At 34.6% G+C, this 23242-nt stretch overlaps 1 long non-coding RNA gene and 1 pseudogene across 6 annotated transcripts; both read left to right on the plus strand.

Annotated features, from left to right (window-relative positions):
- The first annotated feature begins 7612 nt into the window (after positions 1-7612).
- Positions 7613-9762, plus strand: LOC147410928 (alkane hydroxylase MAH1 pseudogene; annotated as a pseudogene).
- A 205-nt stretch (positions 9763-9967) lies between these two features.
- Positions 9968-22458, plus strand: LOC147410929 (uncharacterized). 6 transcript variants are annotated; one of them, XR_015179998.1, is made up of 6 exons: positions 9968-11097; positions 12442-12542; positions 12621-12693; positions 13029-13067; positions 21967-22096; positions 22404-22458. It is a non-coding gene; the product is annotated as an uncharacterized LOC147410929 (long non-coding RNA). The 6 variants fall into 6 exon arrangements; XR_015180054.1 differs by adding an exon at positions 12329-12345 and having other exon boundaries at positions 21967-22452; XR_015179978.1 differs by having other exon boundaries at positions 21967-22452.
- Positions 22459-23242: the final 784 nt, after the last annotated feature.

Genomic DNA, 23242 nt, shown 5'->3' on the forward strand with positions numbered 1-23242 from the left:
CCAACCACCTCCGAAGTCTAAAACACACTTTTGAAGCTTGTCTTCTAGTATCTGGATTACCCTCTCTGATTGGCCATCTGACTTAGGATGAAATGCTTTCATGAAACTTAGCTGAGTACCTAGAGTTGTGTAAAGGCTCTTCCAAAAGTGTGGAGTAAATGTGGAGTCTCTATTAGATACTATGGATACTCGTACTCAATGAAGTTTGACTATCTTTTTGATATTAGATCTTACTTAGTCTGTCAACTGTGTATGTAACCTTGATCGACATGAAATGAGCTAACTTTGACAATTTTTCTACAACTATCCGCATTGCGTCAAGATCATCACTAGTCTTTGGAAACTAAACAATGAAGTCCATAGTTACGTGTTCCCATTTCCATTGTGCTATCAGCAATAGTTGGAGAAGAACTGATGGTCGTTGATGTTGTTGACAAGTCAAACATCTTCCCACATATTCTACAATGTCTTTCTTCATTCCAGGCTAACAATAATGTCTTCGATGATCTTTATACATCTTTGTACCTACTTGATGGATCGAGTACCTCAATCGGTGTACCTCAGTCAGTATATTTTCTCTCAGCTATTCATATGAAGCTATCCACAATCTATCCTGAAGTTGAGGATCCCATTGATGTCAATTTTTCAATCCTGGTTTTCTGTGTCTCTACTCTCAACTGAAATTCTATTGAATCTACATCTATTTTCTAGCTCTATAATCCTTGTAAGCAACGAGTTTTGAATCTTCATAGTGGCCAAGTAATTGTGTTGTTTCTCAAAATCACTTGTGTATCAAACACAAATTCAATTATTGTCTCAAACATCTGCCACTCCTTAACCATCATCTATGCTAGTACATTCATATTCTTTCATCTAAGTGTGTCGACTATCACATTCGCCTTACCCAAGTGATATTCTAGAGTGAAGACGTAGTATTTCAAATTATTAACTTATTTATAATTTGTTATACTAAATATATAAATTAATGATTTTTTTTTTTTCAAAAATAAAAATTTATCTTCTTTAAAAATAGTAAACTATTAAAAGAGAGTTCGTTTTAAGGCTTAATCCATAGTTTATATGAAAAAAATGAAGAGTTTTATGTAGCATGCATAAACTTTGAAATAAAAGGATATCTTAAATTATTTATAATATAAAAAGAAATGAAAAAATAAATCGATTCCTGGTACCCATTGGATAGAACCTAACAGTTCTGATTCTTATCGATTCAATTCCATTTTAGACATGGTTTTAATTGTTTCCAATAAAAAAGGAAACGGAATTGGGGTTTTCAATTCCAATTCTAATTCGATTAATTGGGTACCATTGACAACCCTAGTCCACACTATCCACTTTATTTCCTTTCATCTTCATCCCATTCAACTTTATTATTGTCCTCCTCCTCCTCCCCCTCCCCTCCCCTCATTTTCAATAATATCCCTCTAATTTTACTTTATTATCTTTCTCCTCCTATTTTCTTAATAACAATTTTTCAACTTTATTATTTTACCTCTATAACCTCAATGATATTTAAGAATGCCCGTCCACCTTTATTATTTTTCCACTTTTACCCCTCAATCCCTGAGAGGATGCATTCTAACAAATTTAAGGAAACATAAAAATATTATTTACAAATTTACCTAAAAATTAAAACAATAGATTGGTCAAGAATTAATTGGAAGAAAGTTGGGAAATTAATTATTTAAAATTTTATCCATGCCAGATAGTTGTCAAGGTTGAATTGCCATTTTATTATAGCTTCACAAAATCATGAAATTATAGCTAGGCTCGTCCTGTCTGTAAAGGGTCACAATCAGATAATTAATAAATCACAATCAAAGAATTAATAAGGTGTCATAACTAGTTGTTTGGTTGGTTATTCAACTGCCTAAGCCTCTTTTATTTATGAGGGATGCTACTACCGTGATCCATAGTACTTAGTAGTACCTCACATTAAAATTTCTAATGCATGTATGGTGTTTTTTTTCTTTATTTCTTTTATTTTATGACAGGGTTCCGTATCATAGCCGACTAGCATGGGTGGGGCAAACTGGCCTCTTCGAACACCATATCTTCCCCAAATCCTCACAGTACATGCAATATCCCACAAACCACATATATCAGTTACGCAAGGAGAAATCCATATGGGTGTCCAAAAAGGGGCTTGAACTCAAGACCTCTCCTTTTTTTGGAGGGATGCCTTAGCCACTACACCCAATGCTTGTTGAACACGGTCAAAACAAACTTTCAATTTTTTTCCTCAAAATTACGTATCCATGCATTGGAGTGAATAATAGAAATGATCCTTAGTAGGAGTGTGAGGCTAGCATTCCTCTTATTTTTTTGAACCAAGGTATATTCGGACCTCTTAGAGCACCCGTAATCCTTGGGGAAATGTACATCCCTTACCCACAAACACTAGGTAACTTCTAGGGTAAATCCCTAGGGTGGCCCATATGTATTGGTGAATATTTGAGATACCCATATGTTTTAAAATAAACAAAATACCTCTTGACGGGAGTAGAGCCAAAAAAGGTCTAGGGGTCAATGCCCCCCCCCCCCCCCCCGAGTAACTCTAGGTTGCCCTCCCTATAAAAAAATCTTGGCTCCTCTACTTAGCTAGCTAAAATTTATGAGTATGTATATGCTATTACAATTGATAACAATGGTGGAAAATTTATGAGTTTGTTTTGCAATTTCTCAAACAAACTAAATTATGGGTATAAGCCCATTTTTTGTGATTTTGGAATTTTTGATTAATAAATGATTGATGATCTTTGACACACAAAAATTTGTTGCCTCAATTTGCAGTCGTCACCTATTAAAATGATTTTTTTCTTTTTTTACTTATAAATCCAGAAAAATGACAGCCGTAGACCGTCGTTTTTGGCAAGTAGTCGTTAAAAAATGACAATTAACGACAGTTGTTTTTTCATACTGTCAAAAACAGTCGTTTTTCCCTGATAATTTTGGCCAGTCGCAAATAAAAAACTACTCCTTTTAAAATGACAGCTACAATGATAGTTAGGGCAATTAACTTTTTCAAAAACGAATGTCATGTGTCGTCGTTTTTCGTACTTTATGACGTAGTGTTGGCTTGTTATGAATCACAACAATGGAAAGGGTAAACTCCACCTAGGAACTAGGTAGGGAGGCTCAATTGAGGGACAAGGACAGTGTTAGACAATTTGTACCACCTATGAAATGATGATTACTAAAGAATGGCCAAGAGTGAAGTAGAAAATTAATTTTTTGAAGTTTTTGAAGTTTTTGAAGTTAGAGGAGATATGAGAAGTTTAAGAGCTAAATGTACTATAGTTCACTTTATAAAATCACAAAATAGAGACAGTGAGCAAGATAAAAATGAAAAGGGGTGCCTGTTGGATTTTTTGTGAGCTTGAAGTTTTGGTGGAAATAGTTCTCACTTCTTTGAGCCACAAGCTCTTCGATCTAACATATGTACTCCCTTAAGAGCATGTTTTTGTTAGTTGAATCTCTAGGAATATATCCATGGATTGGATTAGTTCCTTTGGAAGGCTCATAAATTATATATGAAAATGTGTTCCTATGGGACTATGTTTTGTTGGCTTAAAGAGTTAGGTGTAGATCTAGTAAGACCTCCATCTTTAAATTTTAACCCTTCTAAAATATAAAGAAAGTGGTGTATGCTCACTATGTATGTATGGAATGTTCCCTAAGTTATTAATAGCCTTGTAAAGTAGAAGATAACCTCATAAAGAGATCTCTTCCTCCTTAGCCATGAGAAGCAAGAACCTAAACTAGGAATTTAAAATATATGAAATTTAAAGAAAATTGAAATAACAACTACAATAGAAATTAAACGCTCACTAGAAACTTATTATGAACTTATAAGGGGAGATTACCTTATATGGAATGATTACTTTCTATCACCCAAATCATTAGACAAAAAAAAAAAAAAAAGCTGCAACTACATTTTTAGAAATTAAAGTACTCAAAATAAATGAAATGGAGATGTAGAAACGAGGGATTAGAGGGGATTTATTACATAAAATAGAAATATACAACTCTCTCCACCTTTGTCTTCTTTTCCTTCTTCTTCATTCTTCTTCTTCTTCTTCTTCTCTATTTAAGTTTCTAGGATGTATGAGACTAGGTTTGGACGGAATTTTGGGATACTAAAAAGCTTCAAGAAAAGAAAATGACATAATTTTTTGTCTTAAACTTCCCTCCCCTCCAAATTCCTTACATAAATCCTCTAGTTATAGGTTCTTGGGAGACCCTTGGAGATATACTTGTTCAATTTCCTTACTTTTTCAATATTCCCAAGAAAATTACAAAAAATGTCTTTAAATACTTTCCATATCAAATTATCATTGATTGTCTTTTATACCTCTATGAGTCTTACCAATCATAATCATCAAAAAATAGAGATGTTAAAGTATTCAAAGTTTTAAAGAATTCTATTTGATGGATAGAAGTGTCAAAATTCCTTGATATTGGATCAATCTTTAGGGAACACGTATCAATGACATGTAAATACAGATTTTGATTTTGGACTTTCTAGTCACTTTCTTTATAATAATAAAAAAGTCTCTAACAAACTTAAGGATAAAAAGGTTTTTTGCATATAAATTGTAGAGAGTTCTCTTGATTGGATAAAAGTGTCAAAATCTCTTGAATTTGATTAATTTATAAGGAATTATGTTGACTAGGCCTTGAATTAAGGATTGAAGGGATGGGCTCAAGAGTAAATCTCTCTAATTGAGTCTCAACCAATTGGGGACTTAAGGGTAACTAACCCTATGTGAGGACCAAATGAGACTATAAGTCAATATTGAAGGAACTGGAGAATTACTAAAAAGTCTTGGTGGGGAGATTAGGAAAAGCTTAATGCAAGAGCGTAATAGGGAGTGAGAGGATTTACTTGAGGAATAAGCCACTTAATGGAGGTTTTAGAGAGTCATTTCATTAAGTAAAATGTTGAACGCATGTGCTCATGTGCTCATCTCAATTGTCTAACCGAATTGGCTTTAGGTGAGTAAGGGCCAGAGAAAAATTTGTCTGCATGTAGGAGAGTGAAGGCCAAGGCAAAAATAGCCTATACAGTAACCAAGTAAAGGTCAATACAAAAGTGGCCTGACATTCAGGTGACCAAAGGCCAAGGCAAGCTTCTGCTTGGCCGTTGGTCATTGAAGGGCAAGTTTAAATGGACATTTTGGCTTCACCTTTGGCATTTCCAGCTATACTTAAGGTGGGTCCTACTCGATCAATCAAAATTCTCTCGAGTTTATCTTTTTGACTAGATTTAATTGAGCACTCAGGTTTGTTTGTTCAAATTGGGATGCCTACATTCAACATTACAAAACATTATCTCTCGTGCAAACAATTTCTTCACAATTATGAATAGGCTCATATAAAATCCTAAACCTGAAAAATAGAATTCTAGCCAAAAAAAAAAAGGGGGATTCTATTGGCACCCTAATTTTTTACTTACTCTCAGCCGTTCATTTATGTTCTTTGTTTTTAATTGGGGTGTAATAAATAAAAGTTGGGGTGCCAATAGTAGCTCTCTTTTATTGAGAATGACTCGTGCAAAAACACATGATTCCCACCATGCCAAGAGCAACTTTTTCATATTCTTATCCTAAATCGAAAAAATAGAAATCTAGCAAGAGAGATAGAGAGAGCTTCTATTGGCACCCCAACTTTTACTTATTCTCAACCATTCATTTATTTTCTTTATTTTTAATTGTGGTGCAATAAGTAAAAGTTGGGGTGCCAATAACACCTCTTTTATTAGAATGACTCATGAGAAAACACATGATTCCCACCATGTATGCATAGAATCCAATGATCAAAATTTATACATATCCCTATAGTACACATCTCGAGAATAGTTGTCTTGTTTGTTTTGATTTTACATTTACCTGGTAGATCATGTATTTTTTCCATGAGTCATTCCACGTGAGTTATCAGAACCTAACCTTATGTGTATGAAGTTACACCCTTCCTCAGTCACAAAATAGAGAACACTTTATAATTAAATGGGCATTTCTTAGGATAGGTACATATTTTATAGTGATTCTTCTCATTTGGGAATCTCTAGGGACTATCCTCTCATCTCAATCATTTGTTTGATACAGTTTAAATTTAAAATGTTACCTAGATTTTTGATAAAACCCATCCATGAGTTGGTAAATTCGCCATTAACATTAACGCTTGGGTAAAGGGAAAAAGAACCTTTAGCAGGGACTGTGTATTACATAATGGTGGCTCTATCATTAAAAATTAAAATTATTTTTAAATAAAATCTTAATTTTAATATTACAAAATTAAAAACTCTAATTTTTTAATATTTTTTTTCAATGCGCATATATGGGTCCCTCCCCAGGGCACGTGCAATGCCCGCACATCACACTCACCGGATAAGTGAGGGTGTACTGTCGTGGGTGACCCTGAGAAAACACTGCTCATACTGGGTATCAAAATTGCAACCTACGGACTCTCACTGTTTATTGGATCCGAAACTGCTCATACTGGGGTTAACTTTTTAGTAACTGTTTCTATTGAGTCACTCGATTTGACTTGAATTGATGATGAGCATTCAATACGAGGTGTGTGGAGTACTAAATTGTTGGTTGCAAGTCTTTTATAAATGAGTCGCGATCTAGAACGGTGTCCCATTCTGTAACAACACGTGATGCATGTCTAGCATGTTTTGGTTGGAGATTAAACACATTGGGTTGTGTCGTGATTGTTTGCTCACAGACCAACACCATTTTGACATGTGACATTGATGACGTAAATAATAACAAGTAAATTTCTCTCTCCTGCCCACACATCCACTGTTTAGATATCTTTAATTTTAGATTTGAAATCTTAGAAAATATTGTGGGATCCACATGGATTATCATATTGGCAATCGAACACCACAACTTCACTTTTCACTTCATGGTAAAAAGAAAATGAAAATAAACAGATTTTTTCGAACTTGAACGATGGTGTTGAAAGCGAAGGCTACCAAGCACCAAATTTAAAATAAAAATATAACAGTGAAAATTAACATTTTAATTTTTCTTTTTTTTTGAAATTCATAGAATTTCATCCTCTACAACACTTTTGTATTGGACCATATTTTTGAATGCGACAAGATGATGTTACTAGGAAATCTCAGTTTTTTTACCGTGGGCAGGAGAGAAAAATTCTTGTATTATTGCTTATGTCATCAGCACCACACGTCAAAATGGTGTTTGTCTGTGAGCAAACAATCACCTCTGGTTGTGTGGCAGGAAGAAAACAATAAGATTTGCTGTTTGAAAAGTTACATACTAAGCTGTGAACCAATGGCACGATGCCATGTGTACTAAAAAAAAGTTCCCAGAAATAAAACACTTAAGCTGCTCCCGGAGTTTTCTCTCAGTGCCAGTCACTCTTGCTCATTCAAAACAGCAAATCTCAGTTCAGTAGAAAACGGCCACTTTAGGAGATCGATGTGTTTAATTAAACCCCTAACATGCAAGTAGACACCGTTTCTACTCTTTACCAACGGGACACCTTATTTGTTCCTGTTTCTTTATAAATAGGCCTCTTCATCCTCACTTGTAATCACAAAATAATAAAAAAACACAAAATGGAGTTCTTAAAGAACTGGCCTCAAGTTTGCTTAGCCTTCCTTTGTTTAATCTTTGTGACTTGGTACCTCAAACACAAAAGTCAAGCCATAGATTACTGGCCTTTCCTCGGCACACTTCCGTCCCATGTACGGAACTCCAACCGCTTTCCTGAGTGGTTGACCGAGGTTTTTTGCTCCCTTGATGGACATGGCTCTTTCTTCATTGACGGCCCCATCTTTTCTAAACTTCGGTACCTAATCACTTGCCACCCCCGAAATATTGAGTACATTCTCAAGACCAATTTCCCCAAAGGCCCAGATTTCAATGAGGTATTTGACATACTTGGTGAGGGGATATATTTAATGTTGATGATGAAATGTGGCGATCACAAAGGAAGATGGCACACTCTTGCTTCTCTTCGATAGAGTTTCGAAGCCTTGTAGCTAAATCAGGCAAGAAAGTAGTCTCGGATTCATTAGTACCATTCTTGGCTCATGTGGCTAGAAAAGGGTGCACCATTGACTTACAAGATGTGTGCAAAAGATTTGCTTTCGATACTAATATGAGTACTATATTCGGGAGAGATGAAGGGTGTCTATCTATAGATCTACCGGCTTATGAGTTAGCTGAAGGGCTCCATGATGCACAAGAAGCCATACTTTATAGGCATGCGATGCCTATGTTTTTGTGGAAATTGTTGAGATGGTTGAGGATTGGGAAAGAGAGGAGATTATCCAAGGCATGGAGAACTACAGACATCCTCCTCAGCAAATACATTTCTGCAAAGAAAGAAAGCTTGCGTAAAGGAGTAGAAACAAATGATCTATTGGCTACTTACATTAAGTCTCTTGATTATTCATCGAAGAACGACACAAAATTCCTAAGAGATGCCATGTTGAGCTTGTTTTTCGCCGGCCAGGGCACAATTGCATCTGGTCTCATTTGGTTTTTATGGTTGGTAGCTGAAACACCACGTGTGGAAGCGAAGATCTTGGAGGAATTGAAGCTTGTAGTGTTGATGAAGAAGAAGAATGTTAAAGATACCGAAGTTAATGACATAAAGCCACAATGGGTATTTGATGCGGATGATTTAAAGGGGTTAGTGTACTTACACGCGGCTTTGTGTGAATCACTAAGGCTATATCCTCCACTTCCTCTCAATAGCAAAGCTGTTTTAAAAGAAGATGTACTTCCAGACGGCACCATCGTTAAGCCAGGAATGCAGATTCTACTCTCATTCTATTCTGAGGGAAAGATGCCATGGATTTGGGGAAAAGATAGCTTGGAATTCAAGCCAGAGAGATGGATTGATGATGAGGGGAAGCTTGGCCATGAATCCATGTGGAAGTTTTTTGCCTTCAACGTAGGGCCAAGAACTTGTTTAGGTAAGGACATATCTTTTACTCTGATGAAGTGTGCTGTTGCAGCTATTCTTTTCAACTTCCATGTTGAATTGCTGAAGGGCCAGCGAATTACCCCAAAACCATATATAAATCTTCATATGAAGAATGGTTTGATGGTTAAGATAAGAGATAGGGCCAGTACTCTTTCGTAAGATATTAGGGCCTTGGAGAATGAGATGTATTGTACCTATAGAGATGACAAATAAGGGTTTTAATAAGGTGTACAGTAGTACATCAAATCATGTTTTAGGGTTGAAAGAATCAGCTAAATATTAGAATATATAGATCTGATATTAGTCATTAGATCAGATTTCGCCTTTTGTTTTTATTATTGTAATGAATAAATTCAAATACCAAGTCTTCTATAAGATATATGTATCTCAGCGAGTATATATTTTTATGCTTCTTGATAAAATCAGGAATTTGGTCTCTAAGAACCCTTGTTAGTTTATGTTCTAATTACCAACCAACTACTCCAAAATACTAATCTGTAAGAGAGGGAGAGAACTATGAATATCAGAAGGTCGTGGGATTTAATTGGGATATTATGACACAACTGAGAGTGGAACCACTATGTCAAAACGTGCATAAAATGACTGGAATATCGTGTTAAAAGGACTTCTCAAGACTGTCGTTAATTGCGACAGTTCTTAGCAGTCATTTAACCGACGTTTCTTATTAGATTAATTATATGATACACCACTATATCAAACTAACTCTCTCTCTCTCTCTCTCTCTCTCTCTCTCTCTCTCTCTCTCACACACACACACACACACACACACACAACTATTTCTCTCGTGCACACAAATTTCTCGCTCTCTCTCTCGTTCTCTCGCACTCTCGCTCTCTCGCTCTCTCATTCTCATTCTTACACTCTCTCTCTCTCTCTCTCTCTCTCTCTCTTAAAAACTCTCTCTCGATCACACTCTCTATCTTTGTATTTGTCTCTCGCACGCACTCTCTCTCTCTCTCTCTACAACATTCTAGATCTAGGGTTTGTGAACTCGCTTCCTAAATTTGTCGCAAATCTACAAATTTGCGTACGCACACACACACACACTTTCTCTCTTTCCACAGCTTTCCAGACTTAGGGTTCGCGCACTCTCTCCATCCACAGATTCCAAGATCTAGGGTTTGCAGAGATCTCAAGTCAAAAACTCAAAAACTCAAAACTAGGGTTTATTTCTTCGATTGGAACTCAAGATTAATCGAATCTCTCACTGCTCTTCGATTCAATCAAAGAAGAACAAAATGACTCTTCTGATTTCTCTATTCAAGCAAGGTTTTACTCTCTTTATCTTGCGTTCCATCTTTTGAGATTTGAAATTATGAGATTCTTTGATCACATGAGGTTTCTACACTGATGAATCGAATTACTTTAGGCTTGTTGAATGATCTGAGTTTTTTTTTTTTTTTTTTTTTTGGTAATTAGGGTTCGATTGGTTTTGTTATGGTTTGTTGAGATTTGGTAATTAGGAAAATTATAACTTTGACAAAACACCCAATTTAAGGCTGTTTTTTTTTTTTCAAAAAATTGTTTCGATTTATCTTACTTGAGCTAAAAGTGTTTTGTTCTTTTCCTATTTTGGGAGTTCTAGATTATAAAGAAAAATATTGGCAGGAAATAGAATTTTTTCCCTGATTTATTATGCTCTTCAAGTGCTCAAAGAAGATTTTGTCTGAATGTATTTATATTTGATTCCAAGATTTGATATACTTTTTACATTGGCATTAACTAAGCCTCTTGTCACATAGAGTACGTGTGGCACTCAAGCTAATCCCTTAATATAGCCTCACCCAAGAGTCCAAGGAGTTCCTTTGATTTCACTAGGGCACTCACATGCCCAACAAAATGCTCACACACTTAGAAAGGGGGATCCACCCTAGGTGTGATGAGGGAAAAAAGGATTGAGTATGTTTAGTTCATAGTTTTGTTCATGTCTTTAGGATGTATGTTGTCTATGTGAAGGTATGTATGTTTAGGAGAACTACATGCTTTTGTCCTTTGCAGGTATGCCAATGAGGTACTACAAAAGGAAATGCTTCCTCATGTTAGAGTTGAGGAATATTGTGAAACTAAGAAAGCTTATTATTTTGGGTAGGTTTTGCCTGCCCTTGTCTCTTGTTATTCTCGTGCTTTACTCTTTGTTTATGAGCAATTGAATTTTCATTTTGACGTAGTGTTGTAAGCATTGGATTATTAATTGTGAGAGCATCCTATACAAGCGTTCCGTAATGTAGATCACATAATTGTGTTCTTGTTTTCAAGGACATATATTGATAAGAAATGCCCATTTAATGGCAATGTTTCCTTAGGGATGTCCATGATGATTCTCTTGCTTTTGACACAAGATTCTTTGAAGGATATTTTTATCTTTTGTTAGATCATTGTTAGAAAGCAAAACAAAATATTTTCCTTTTGGAAGGATCATTACTGAAGGAGGTGCGCATTGCTAGTTAAGGCTTTTTGACAGACTAGGTCATATGCTGCACACAAAATTTCTTGTTTTTGTTTTATTTGAACTTGAGTCAAAACTTTACAAATTCCCTACTACTTTAGTGTTTAGCATTTTATCTAAATTTGTGCATGTATGCTCAAAAGTTTGTTTCAGAGGAGCTGGGAAATTCTTTATTTTTGTATTTTCTATTTAAGTTGATATATGGACTTTGTTGGTTCTATTGTCAAAAGATGGTTGGATGTTTGCTTCTTGCATTGCACTGTTTACACGTTCATAGGTCAAAAGAGGCATCTATTTCCCCAACACCATAGAGTTAGTAAGTGTGGTAAGGTATTGAGGTGTTGTAACCACTTATGTTCTCTTGAAAAACTAATACTGGAACCTAAAACACTAAAGTAGAAATGGTAAAGCCTGAAACATGAGGAGTTGCAGACCAGGAAACTATGTTGACAGCAACTAGAACCTTTGGGAAGTTCCAATATGTGGATAAGATGCACTTGGGGATTATTAGTTTGCCATAATTGTAAATGCCTTTTTTTTTGTGGTGATATATGATTTCAAGTGGTCCAAGGTGGATGACCTAGGAAGGAAGCAACTTAGTGTGGTCTTTCCAAGGCCTCAGCTTGCAATAGTGTTTCTAGATCGCACTATAAGAAAGTATTAGCTTCTTGAATTATTCGATGAATTTAGTCTACTCTAGTTCTTAGATTAAAAGCTTTCAAATAGGGGACATCTAATGCCACAAATCTGTCATTCATTCACAAAGTTATCCATAATCTAATCCTCTTTTTTATTGCTTCAACTCCCTCATGTTGCTGCTGCTCTCACATATCACCAATCGCAACATGGCTTTGGCTACTCTCTCTGTAGTGAATTCATCCCTTTAGGTCCATTTATTTTTCCACTTATAATTATAATGTGTTGTTCTTAATTATTAGTATCCTAGTTAGTAATGTATGATTATAGGTGATGTATATTTATAGGACTCCAGAAGCAATTAAACTTTGTGGAGGGAAGATTACACGTGAACCTGGACCATTACCCGACATCAACACCAAGATCACCACCTGCTTGGATCCTGATGGTAGGAAATCAATGTCTTCCAGTCATTTTACTTCTTCATGCTTATGCTATAGCACTTCTTGTGTTTAACTATTTCTAGGGAATGCTTGTGCCGCTCTTAAAGGTCTGAAAATGGGTGATAAAACTCTAACTGTCCGCCATGCCACTGCCAGGTTAGTGTTATTTAATTAGGAAAGCATGGAAAAATTGAAAATTTAACCATTTCACTTTTTTTCATAACTACCATATTTTTATTGTGGTAGGATTCAAGCCCCACCTTTTTTTCCTTCTTGCAATTTCTCTCTCCAGTATTTATGCATTTTTTTCCTTTCTTCAATATCTTTAAAATAATTTTCCTAGACTGACATACTGGAAGTCTAGCTTTGATCTGTCCTCATCATCTCTTACTTTTTAACTTGTTCTCAAGTCTTAACAAGCTTTGAAATAAATTAGAATGGCAAATGAGGTTGGAAACACTTGGCATCACCGTTTGTTTCTGCCATCACAGGATTGAGATAGTCTGGACAAAAGATGACCACGCCAAGAGGTACTAAGTACTAATTAATAAGCTAATTTTATTAAGAGTGGAGCTTCATTTAAATTATAATCTATATGGAGGAGTGATGTTGATTCCACCCATTTTTCTTGCAATACATCATCCAAAGGTAGCTCATTGGAATCTGCTGTTTTGATATGAGAATGTTCAATTTCTTTTTGTCAGAATAATAATTATGAGTTGGTATGAGAATGTTCAATTTCTTGCTTAGTTCACGTTATTAACTGTGCTTCTCTTTATATAAATAGATCTGAAATTACAGTTGAAAAATCTGTCTTTGAGTTCTAAATGTCTCGCTTGAGTCATGATCCAAAGCAGTGTCCTGTTCTATTAACAATGTACGGAGTCTATATGGCACATTTTGTTTGGAGAATAAACTAAACACATTGGTCTGCATGTCATGTAAAAAATGTCTTGGTTAGGAACAATTGTAATTTCAGCTATTATATTTTTATTTCTATATTCAATTTTACACTTTTGTTGATTTCTGCCATTTCTTGCTCTTTTGACAAATATATTGTTGCAGTCAAAGTTAAATCTTTCTTTGAGCTCTAAATGTCTTGGAACTCTTTTTTATTATATAAGCCTCGATGTTTGATGTGTGGCACTCAATTGTTGATGCCTTGTTCTGTTAGAAAATTACTAAAAACTTTGTTCTTATCTTCTACTTCAGCATGGAGACACTACGTCATATTGCGGGATAAACGACTGTCTTGAACAGTCGTTTTTGATAAAAACGACTGCCGCTACAGTCGTTTGCACAGTCGTTTAAAAGGAGTCGCGATTCAAGGTAAGTCGGGAAAAACGACGGCCATGTGTTTCAAACGTGGCATCAATTTGATTGCTGATTTTTATTTCGAATTTTCTTATTTGTCTTAATTTGCTATAATGTTCGTATTAATTTTCGTTTTGATTGAGCATTCATGAAGCTTGCACACATTAACTTAATTAGAATATTGATGCTGGAATTTTTGGAGACCTCAATTAAGTGCATGTTTCATACTTGTGAAATCAAGATAAAGACTGAGTTTTTAATGAAATTAACACGCGGGCTGTCATTGATTTTTTTGTGCACGGTGGGAATTCAAAATTGGATCTTCCGATAAAATGGACATTGAATCGATTCATTGATTTGTGTGAGTATGAGAATTTCAAAATTGAATTTTTAATGAAGTTGCAACTGAGTCAACTCACTGATTTGTGTGCACATATGGGTTTAAAATCAATTTTCTTTTTAATATGTGCGTGAGTCAACCCCTTGATTTGCGTGTGCGTTGGAATTTAAAAATTTATTTTTAGTAAAGTTGCCGCGTGAGTTAACTCACTGATTTGTGTGCACACATGAGTTTAAATCAATTTTCTTTTTAATAAAATTGCCCCGTGAGTTAACTCGCTGATTTGTTTGTGCAGTAGGAGTCTAAAGTCGGATATTTTTAATAAAATGAGTCGAGTTAACTCACTGATTTGGGGTGTACATTGGGGGTTTAAAGTCAGATTTTGTTTATACAAAAGGATTTGAGTTTGATTCATTGATCTTGTGGACATACGACTATGCGAAATTCGAAGAATGCACGTGGCACGTGGCAAAAATGAGTTTTCTTGAAAAATCATAATTTGTTCATTTTGGAGACTTATGGACTTTTCATCGATTTAGTAACCTTCCTAAAATCATGATTTTCCATTTTTGGACAATTAATATTTACAAATTGTTAATCAGGAAATCCATACTCATAATTTTCTATTTTGAAAAATTATTTTTATAAATTTTTAATTGGGAATTCATCATATTTGGAAATTCCTATTTTGGGAAATTTATTTCTAATTTGGGAAATTCTCATATTTTCATAAGTTCCCAATTTAAGAAATTTCAAATTTTTAATTTAGAAATTTCATGATTTCCCCAATTAGAAGTTTCATATTCCCAATTTTCCATTTTAGAAAGTTTTTCTCAAATTCCTATTTTAATCGATTTGGAAAATTTTCACATGTTTGGATTCGTAATTGGAATGTTGTCACGTGGACTTTGGAGCATAAGAAAATTAAGGCCTTTTCATATATTTTTTACTATTGTGCGTAACTCGAGAAATCACGTGAGATTTGGTACAATATTGGCCTTGAGATTCGTTTAGCACATTCGATATAATTTGATGATGGTGATGATGATTGGACCATAATCTTGACTTTAGTCTACACCCGTTGATCGTAGGATAGTTTGGATCGTAGTAGAGACCGATCATCTCGATCGGGCGGGTTCGATGCCTAACACCTTCCGAAACCCGTAATCTGACCTCTTACCCATTTATCTGATCCGTGGACCGACCCGATCCATTTTGGAGTTATTTTTGATTCCTAGACCTAAACTAGGTGGCGACTCCTTATTCCCTAAAAGTCCCCAATTTATCAATCGGACCCCTATCCATAATTTTGTGGAAAATGGGTCGAGACGATTTCACCATTATGTTTATCCTAGGAGTTGTTCCATACCAAATAACAGACATTTTACCTGTATTCAATAACAAATTTAATTCTTATATGTTGATTAAATGTAAAGAATCAAGGATCTTCTACTTCGGTTGTTGAAAGATTGATTCTGATATAATATATGGTTGGCCAAGTTGCTTTTCTCAACCAAAACAAACCTTACCTTAAAACATCTCCAAGTAAGTTTTCTTAAAGGTATGTAAAATGACTAAACCGTGAATAATTTGTAGGTAAAAAATTCGTGTATAATTAGTGAATAATGTGGAGAATTGCTAACTATGGTGAATCCATACAGTAGACCACTCTTAAGTTTTCATTATGTTTTTTTTACTTGTATTGAATCAGGTCCAAATGACAACCACAGTATTGCCAAATGAAGGGGGGAAATAACATGAAGTAGAAGACAATCTTCAAGTCGTTAAGTAAAATACCTTCCATCCATGAGTTAATCGCAGACGTGGTTAATCTTTAAGAATGTCATGGACACACTGTGCTATGGTAGTCCAATTCTGATAGGTACACCATGAAACACAAAAATAAATAAGTTCAACTTAAAAGCTACACATAAGCTGCAATGCAGGATTCAATATGAACAGTCTAATTCAGTTGTAGAGATCAAAGCAGCCATTTTACCTTCCAGATATTGTCACCTTCAAAACTAAAATTGAAAAACTATATAAAAATACAAACGATTAGACACATCTATCAAACTATTCTTTAAGTAAAGTAAAAGATGAAAAAACTATTCCAGATATTGTCACCTTCCAAACTAAAATTGGCTACTAGCTAAACATTTAAAAAAATAAAAAATAAAAAAACTTATAATAAATTGGTTAATTCCCATAAGCATCATATAGAAAGTAAAACCTATAAAGAGATGAGGTATATCTCAATATTTCTATGGGGTGGGGTAATCGACCACAACAAATACTTATTAGAATCACTGAATCATGTGAGTCAGTAGGTCCACTTTAACACAAAAGAGAGCAGTATTTCGTATGTGGCTTAACCACATCATACTTTAACACAAAAGAGAGCAGTATATGGAAATAATTGACTTTCGTATATGATTTAACCACATCAAGGTATCTTGACAATAAATTTACGTCAATGAATGAATCTCGCGTACAATGGATAACAGAAGTATTACTTAAGAAAATGTACCAAAACAGGTGAGTTTGCATTTGTAAAAAATTAGTGCAACTACAATTCCAATGTAGCCTCACACACAAACAGTCTAATTCAGACATTTGAAAGGTGACAATATATGCCCCCTTCTCAATACTAAATTTTAAATTTATATGACATTTTGGAAGACAACGGAAAAAGTATCCCTGTAGATTCAACCCAGAACTCAAATTGCTTTTCTTTTAGTGGGAGAATATGTCGAATCCAGGCCCTACATCTCTGAAAAAAATGTCTGTTTTTCTTTTTGGAATCAATTTTGATCGGATGGATCCCTAAGAAAAAACAAATGAATTAATTATGGATCTTTCTCACAGATGATAGATATGACAGATGACAAATGGCAGGTATCTATTAAATCATGACTGCCACGTGTAGAGATGCTTAGTTGGCTAAATGTAATTGAGCTAACTTTTTATTTTACTTTCTACTTTCTACTTTCAATATGAATGGCCCACTCCTTTTAAGAGAAGAAAGAAAATCTTGATGAGTAGTAGTAGTATGATAGTGTAGTAAAGGTGGTCCCACAGAAGAAAATTACAGTGTTTTGTGTTCATGTTTCTACAGCGAAGCTTGCAGAAAGTTCACTTCTTTCAGTCAGAGACGACCCAACCTGATACAGACACACCAAGCATTTTACTCAACTAATTAGATAAACATCCGGTAATAGTTGGCAAACCTCGTTGGGGAAGAAGAATGAACAAAAGATAAAAGTAAAAATAAACAGAAATAATTATAATGAAATCACCTGCAAGCTTCCTATGTATTAAACAATAGAGACGTGGCACCTGAAAATAAAAGGGTTATTTTAAGTTCCAATGAAATCACATGTTTCATTATTATGTAGCTGACATATGAAATCACAGACCTTTCTGGGATGCAAATGGGACAATGTATCTTCACAAAGGTCATTGGAGCAATCATCAGGAATACCTTGATGGAACTTTAGATTCTAACCCAAATAGAAGGTCCGAGAGATATGTTAGTTACATAAGCAAAAGATCTTTTGTTCTATTTATATATTTATATAACCTTAGATGAACACAACCAATAGCTAACAACATATGAACATAACTTAAACAATAAAAAACCAGAAAACTGTAATAACAATAAAAACAAATACCTTTGAAAGAGGGGAAAGAGAAAAGCGATCGTTCAAAAAAAAAACCATATCTCAAAATCAGGCACCACATTCATCTTCAGAAGGATCTCTTTATTACTTGATGATTCTTGCATTTGAGCTTATTCGCAAGAGAATCCTCCAACAGTCATCCGGACTTGGGACCACCCTTTTCCCTCCTCCTTTATTCGAACTTGGGACTGTTAATGTAAAACATATAATATTACATTGGCGGAGTTAAAAAGGGGTTAACTAACAACAACAAAAATAGTTATAAAAGAAATCATAAAACATACATAGGTAAAAAGTCTATGTAGTAAAATTAAATGTACCAAAAACTAAATGTATCGAGATGACATTGGATTTACACCTAACTCTTGACCTGATATTGGATCTTTCTGCATCTGCATTTGCATCATCACAACATTTAAGTATAGCTTCTTAGTAAGGAATAATGCAACTGCATAGTAATATAGGAAGTAATGAACTAAATGAATCCGAGTTTGATGCAAGCAAGTAATACAACTATATGAAACATGCTTTAAACGACGCGTCACTTGAAATACAAGTTTGCTGTTTCGTTTAATATAAAAGTCTTGCCTTCACTGATTAGTATTTAGTTTGGCCTAAGATTATCTTCTATATATTCTCTGATGGAAAAGCTACTTTCTTGATGAGTAATTCTAGTACCTATCTGGATTATGATTGGCTCTGCTTGGGAAATCTAGACATTCAACTGTGACAGTTAAGTAATAGCCTTCGTAATATTACATTACATTTTCTATTCACAACTAATTTTAAATATAATTCGAATTTCTTTTTGAAACACACATTTGGGGTGTTATTTAGTATCATCTATGGGTCCCACTCTTATATCATAAAGACATAACATTACTGTTTTAACGGTTGCAATGGTAATGCAAGGAATCTTACACTGTTATAATGGTCCCCTTCAAACCTTGATTTTATCTATGGCATTTTGCTGGATTATTTGGTTGCTGCATGAGGAAGTATGGTAGTTAATTTTGGAGTTGCAGCTAAATGATGCAAACTGCAAAAAAAAAATTCCAGGTTGCTATAATGGTTATCAGTTAATCCTTCATCTTAGAAGTGAAGATTGTTGGTCCTCCATCTATGTTTAAATGTGTAATTGACTTGGGATGCGTCCTCCGTGTTTTGGACTGTTGGAGAAACAATCATATAATCCTTGCATGGTTTCCATATGATAGTAGCTTACATGCAGTGTGTGTCTAATGTGACTTAATAAAATCCCACAAAACTGTTGTATCCATCAACCTATTAGCCCTTTTATGGGGCTGTATCTCTCCCCCTTGGTGCCTTTAAATTCACATAAACAAACCCCACATGTAAATTAGGATAATAATATACCTAATTTGATACCTAATCACATCTACTTGAACCATCTATGGGTTCAAGTCTCTCATTATTAGACATAGGTGAGTAGTATATGTAGCTTGGGCTGGTCTAGTTGTAGGTTAAGATTTGCCACTCATATTATTAAATATCATATGTATAATTTAACTTTATTTTTAGTAATCCCTCTCAATTATTTTGGAAAATATTAATCCTATTGCAATGATAAGAAGTTATCTTCACTTTCTTGGTAGATTCTTACTGACCAACACTGTTCCTTTGCCATACTATACTAGCAACATCAGCAACTGTTGACCACAGGAATTTATTCCCCAACCATCAGTTGAATGGGGCTTCATCAATCGAATCAATCAAATTGTTTCATTAATTGAAGAGAATCAATGTAAACCCCAAGATCAGAGGGTTATTTTTAGCATGATCTAAACAGACTTATTTAAATAAAATTTCCTAAAAATGAATGAGACTAAATTCATAAGAGAGAAATTTTACTTATTTTTCCTATATGATTTGAATCTGAAAGGCATTATACATTTCATGCCATTTTATACATTTCATAAGAAATAAATAATTTCATAAAGTAACCCATTTCATGCCTAATACAGTGGCCATTTTATACATTTCACTAAAAAACAAGGCTCTATAAATAAGAAATAAATAATTTAAAGATAATACAATGGCTTATTATGGTTCCCCTTTAATATATATATAGCAATGACGAAAACAAATAGTCTTAGGACCGGATGGTATTCCTATAGAAGCATGAAAATGCATAGAAGTTTTAGAATATCTTGGCTAACTAAGCTATTCAATAATATTTTAAAGACTAAAAATTGTCAGATAAATGGAGGAAATAGTAACAACTGTTTAGACAAAAACGAATATATCAGAAAATAACTTTGATTTTTTGTTGGGTAGATCAACCATCGAGGCAATCTTTCTACTTAGAGAAATGGAAGAAAAGTATAGAAAAAAGAGAAAGAGCATTCATACAGTTTTTATTAACTTAGAGCAAGCATAAGACGAAGTACCTAGAAAACCAATTTGGGGGGTATTGGGAAAGAAGGGAATCCTTATTACTATTGATCTGCATAAGGGATCAACTTTGAGTCTGTATTTGTTTGTTTTAATTATAAATTGAATAACTTCTCATATTCAAGAGCACGTACTTTGTTATATGTAATTTGCGGATGATGCAATATTAGATGATGAGACTAGAGAGGCATTCAACACAAAACTAGAATGATGGAGAGAGATGGAGGATTCCACAGGCTTAAGGATAAGAAGAGCCAAGATAGAGTATATGCAGCATAAATTTTGTATTGGCACCCAAGAACAATTAAAATTGATGGTCTAGATGTTGGCAGCATAAATTTTGTATTGGCACCCAAGAACAATTAAAATTGATGGTCTAGATGTTGGCAGCATAAATTTTGTATTGGCACCCTTAGATGTTGCCCATAGAACCCGAGTTTGATTGTTAAAATGGAGGGAGTTCATATATTATAATTATATTAAGATGTGAAACACCAATCTTAACAAGAGTAGAGTTCCCAATTTCAACAAATAATTTGGCAATGTGGACATACAAGATTAAACAAGTAATTTCGACAAATAATTTCAACAAGAGTAGATCATCTACCTACTGCTTAAATTGGATACTTCCCCAACTAGTCTCATTTTACAAGTTTTCCAAAACGTTCCCCCAGAAATGAACACATTAGAATTACTAAATTCTTTCAAATATTAGTTTTAGATTAACTTCTAGTTGTTTAGTCACAATAGTGATAAAAAACTCAATCGTGGCTAAGGATTTGTTGGTGGATCTTAGTTCTGTGAACATGATATGAATTGCTACAACTAGAAATCAAGAAGAGGCGATTCAAATAAGGGTATTTTCCAGCATAATATCAATTAAAAACCTTTAATGCCTTCAAACGTAAGAAATAATTTGAGATCGGTGAATCCGTACCTCTTTCTTCTTCAAATCTGCTAAAGATGACCTTGGTAATTTGAGAGAATCGAGTGAGAGATCGAAGCCCTAGATCACTGATTTTGAAATCTGATTGCGTCTGGAAACCCTAGTTATTTTTCTTCAAAAGCCGAGATTCTGTGAGTGAGATCGAGCGAAGAATTAATGTTCAAAATCAGATCGATTCTATGAGTGAAAGAGAGTCGAGATTCGATCGAACAAAACAAGTGTGACTGAAAGAGAGAGAGTAGATCGAACGAAAACCGATGAGTGAGAGAGAGAGAGAGAGATTCGATCGAAGAAAAATCGATGAGTGAGATAGAGAGAGATTCAATCGAAGAAAACCAGTGAGTGAAAGAGAAAGACAGAGAGAGTCGAGAAAGAGAGAGACAATCGAACGAAATAGAGTGTGTGAGTCGAGTTTGAGTCAATAATAACGATACGAGTTGAGTCAAACGAAAAAGCGTCTGAGTTGAGTCGAGTTTGAGGCGGAAAAAGGGATTTGCGACTGTGGGAATCCGTCGCTTAAAACAACGGCTCAAAGCAGTCGTTTTTTCCGCAAAAATCGTGTCGCTCTTTCCCCATTATGATGTAGTGAGATGTTGGATTTATGTTGTCTTGTTACAATTATAGGACGGGCAAGTTAGGGAGTTGTTTGCCATTGCAGATAGGAAAAACAAATTAATATACTGGATTTTATCTAATGTCTGTCTAAATGTTTATGTTCTCTACTTGGTTAGGACATATCAAATATGAATAGAAGTCGACAAGAGTCAAATGTGGAAGAGGATTCCAAGGTCACAGTTGATGGTCCTGATACATCTTCTTTTACAGCCTTCCTCTACTCTCTAATGTCACCTTCAGAATATGGTATTCTTTCTACTAATTTTATGTGTGCTTTGTTCTTACTTGATGGAACATATCAAATCCATAACCGATACCAATGAAGAAGAGATGGTGGTGGGTGTGGTTGACCCAAGTCATATAGAGATAGGTAGTAGAAACTACTATAGATACATGGGCTTTCTCACAACTCCTTGCAATGAAAGTGTGGTTTGGACCATTGTTCAAAAGGTCTGCTCTCTCTAACTAACCTAAGGAAAACACTACTATCACTTGCACATTATCCATCTTTTAAGGTCTTCTAATCCAAATTATTTTGACTTTTATTTAATAGGTGGGGAAGGTTGCAAAAGAGCAAGTCAGATTACTAAGGGCTGATGTTGACTATGGGAGTTGCTATGCTTAATTTCAGTTACATAGGCTCATGTTGTGATAGATACGTGGGGATTGATTCACATTGAGTTGTAAAATGTATCTCGATTTATCAACATTTCATAACATCAAAACCACAGGGAGGAGCCAAGATTTTGTCTATGTAATGTGGGGGCAACTATGACTCCTACATATTATTTCATTTAACAGTTTATTCCTTAATTTCATGGTTTGATTTTGAGTTTCATGCTAGCTCACATTTAGGGACTGCTTTTTTCTTGCAGGATTCAAATGCAAGACCACTGCAACATGGTTTCAAGATGGTTGCAGATATCAAGAGATTTGTGTAGGGGGAGCTTCACATGTTGAAGGAAGAAATCCAAAGATCTGGTTGGGCTATTAGATGACTAAAGATGACACTTGTAAATTCAAGTCAGGAAGCAAGCTTTTGATGCTTGTTTTAAGTTTTTTATTTTTATTTTTAATTTTTTTGGTCTAAAATCATAATAGCCAGCAAGTTTTGTAATGTCAAGATATCTTCCATGTATTTTTTATTGTATGTTTCATGCATCTGTGATATTAATAATAGTAGTAGTAATGACAATAGAAGCAAATAAGGTTTCAATTATTTGAAGGTGAGTGGTTTTGTATATCAGAAAAATAATTTTTTTATATTATAAATCAAGAAAAGCGACTGTCTAAGATCGACGTTTTTTACAACTGTCAAAGACAGTCGTTTTTTTTTTTTTCGATTGTCAAGGACAGTCTTCTTTCCAACCACTCCTTTTGCGATTGTAAGCG

This window comes from Akebia trifoliata, chromosome 1 (assembly GCF_017979445.1).
Source record: "Akebia trifoliata isolate Shusen 1 chromosome 1, ASM1797944v1, whole genome shotgun sequence".
NCBI lineage: Eukaryota > Viridiplantae > Streptophyta > Magnoliopsida > Ranunculales > Lardizabalaceae > Akebia > Akebia trifoliata.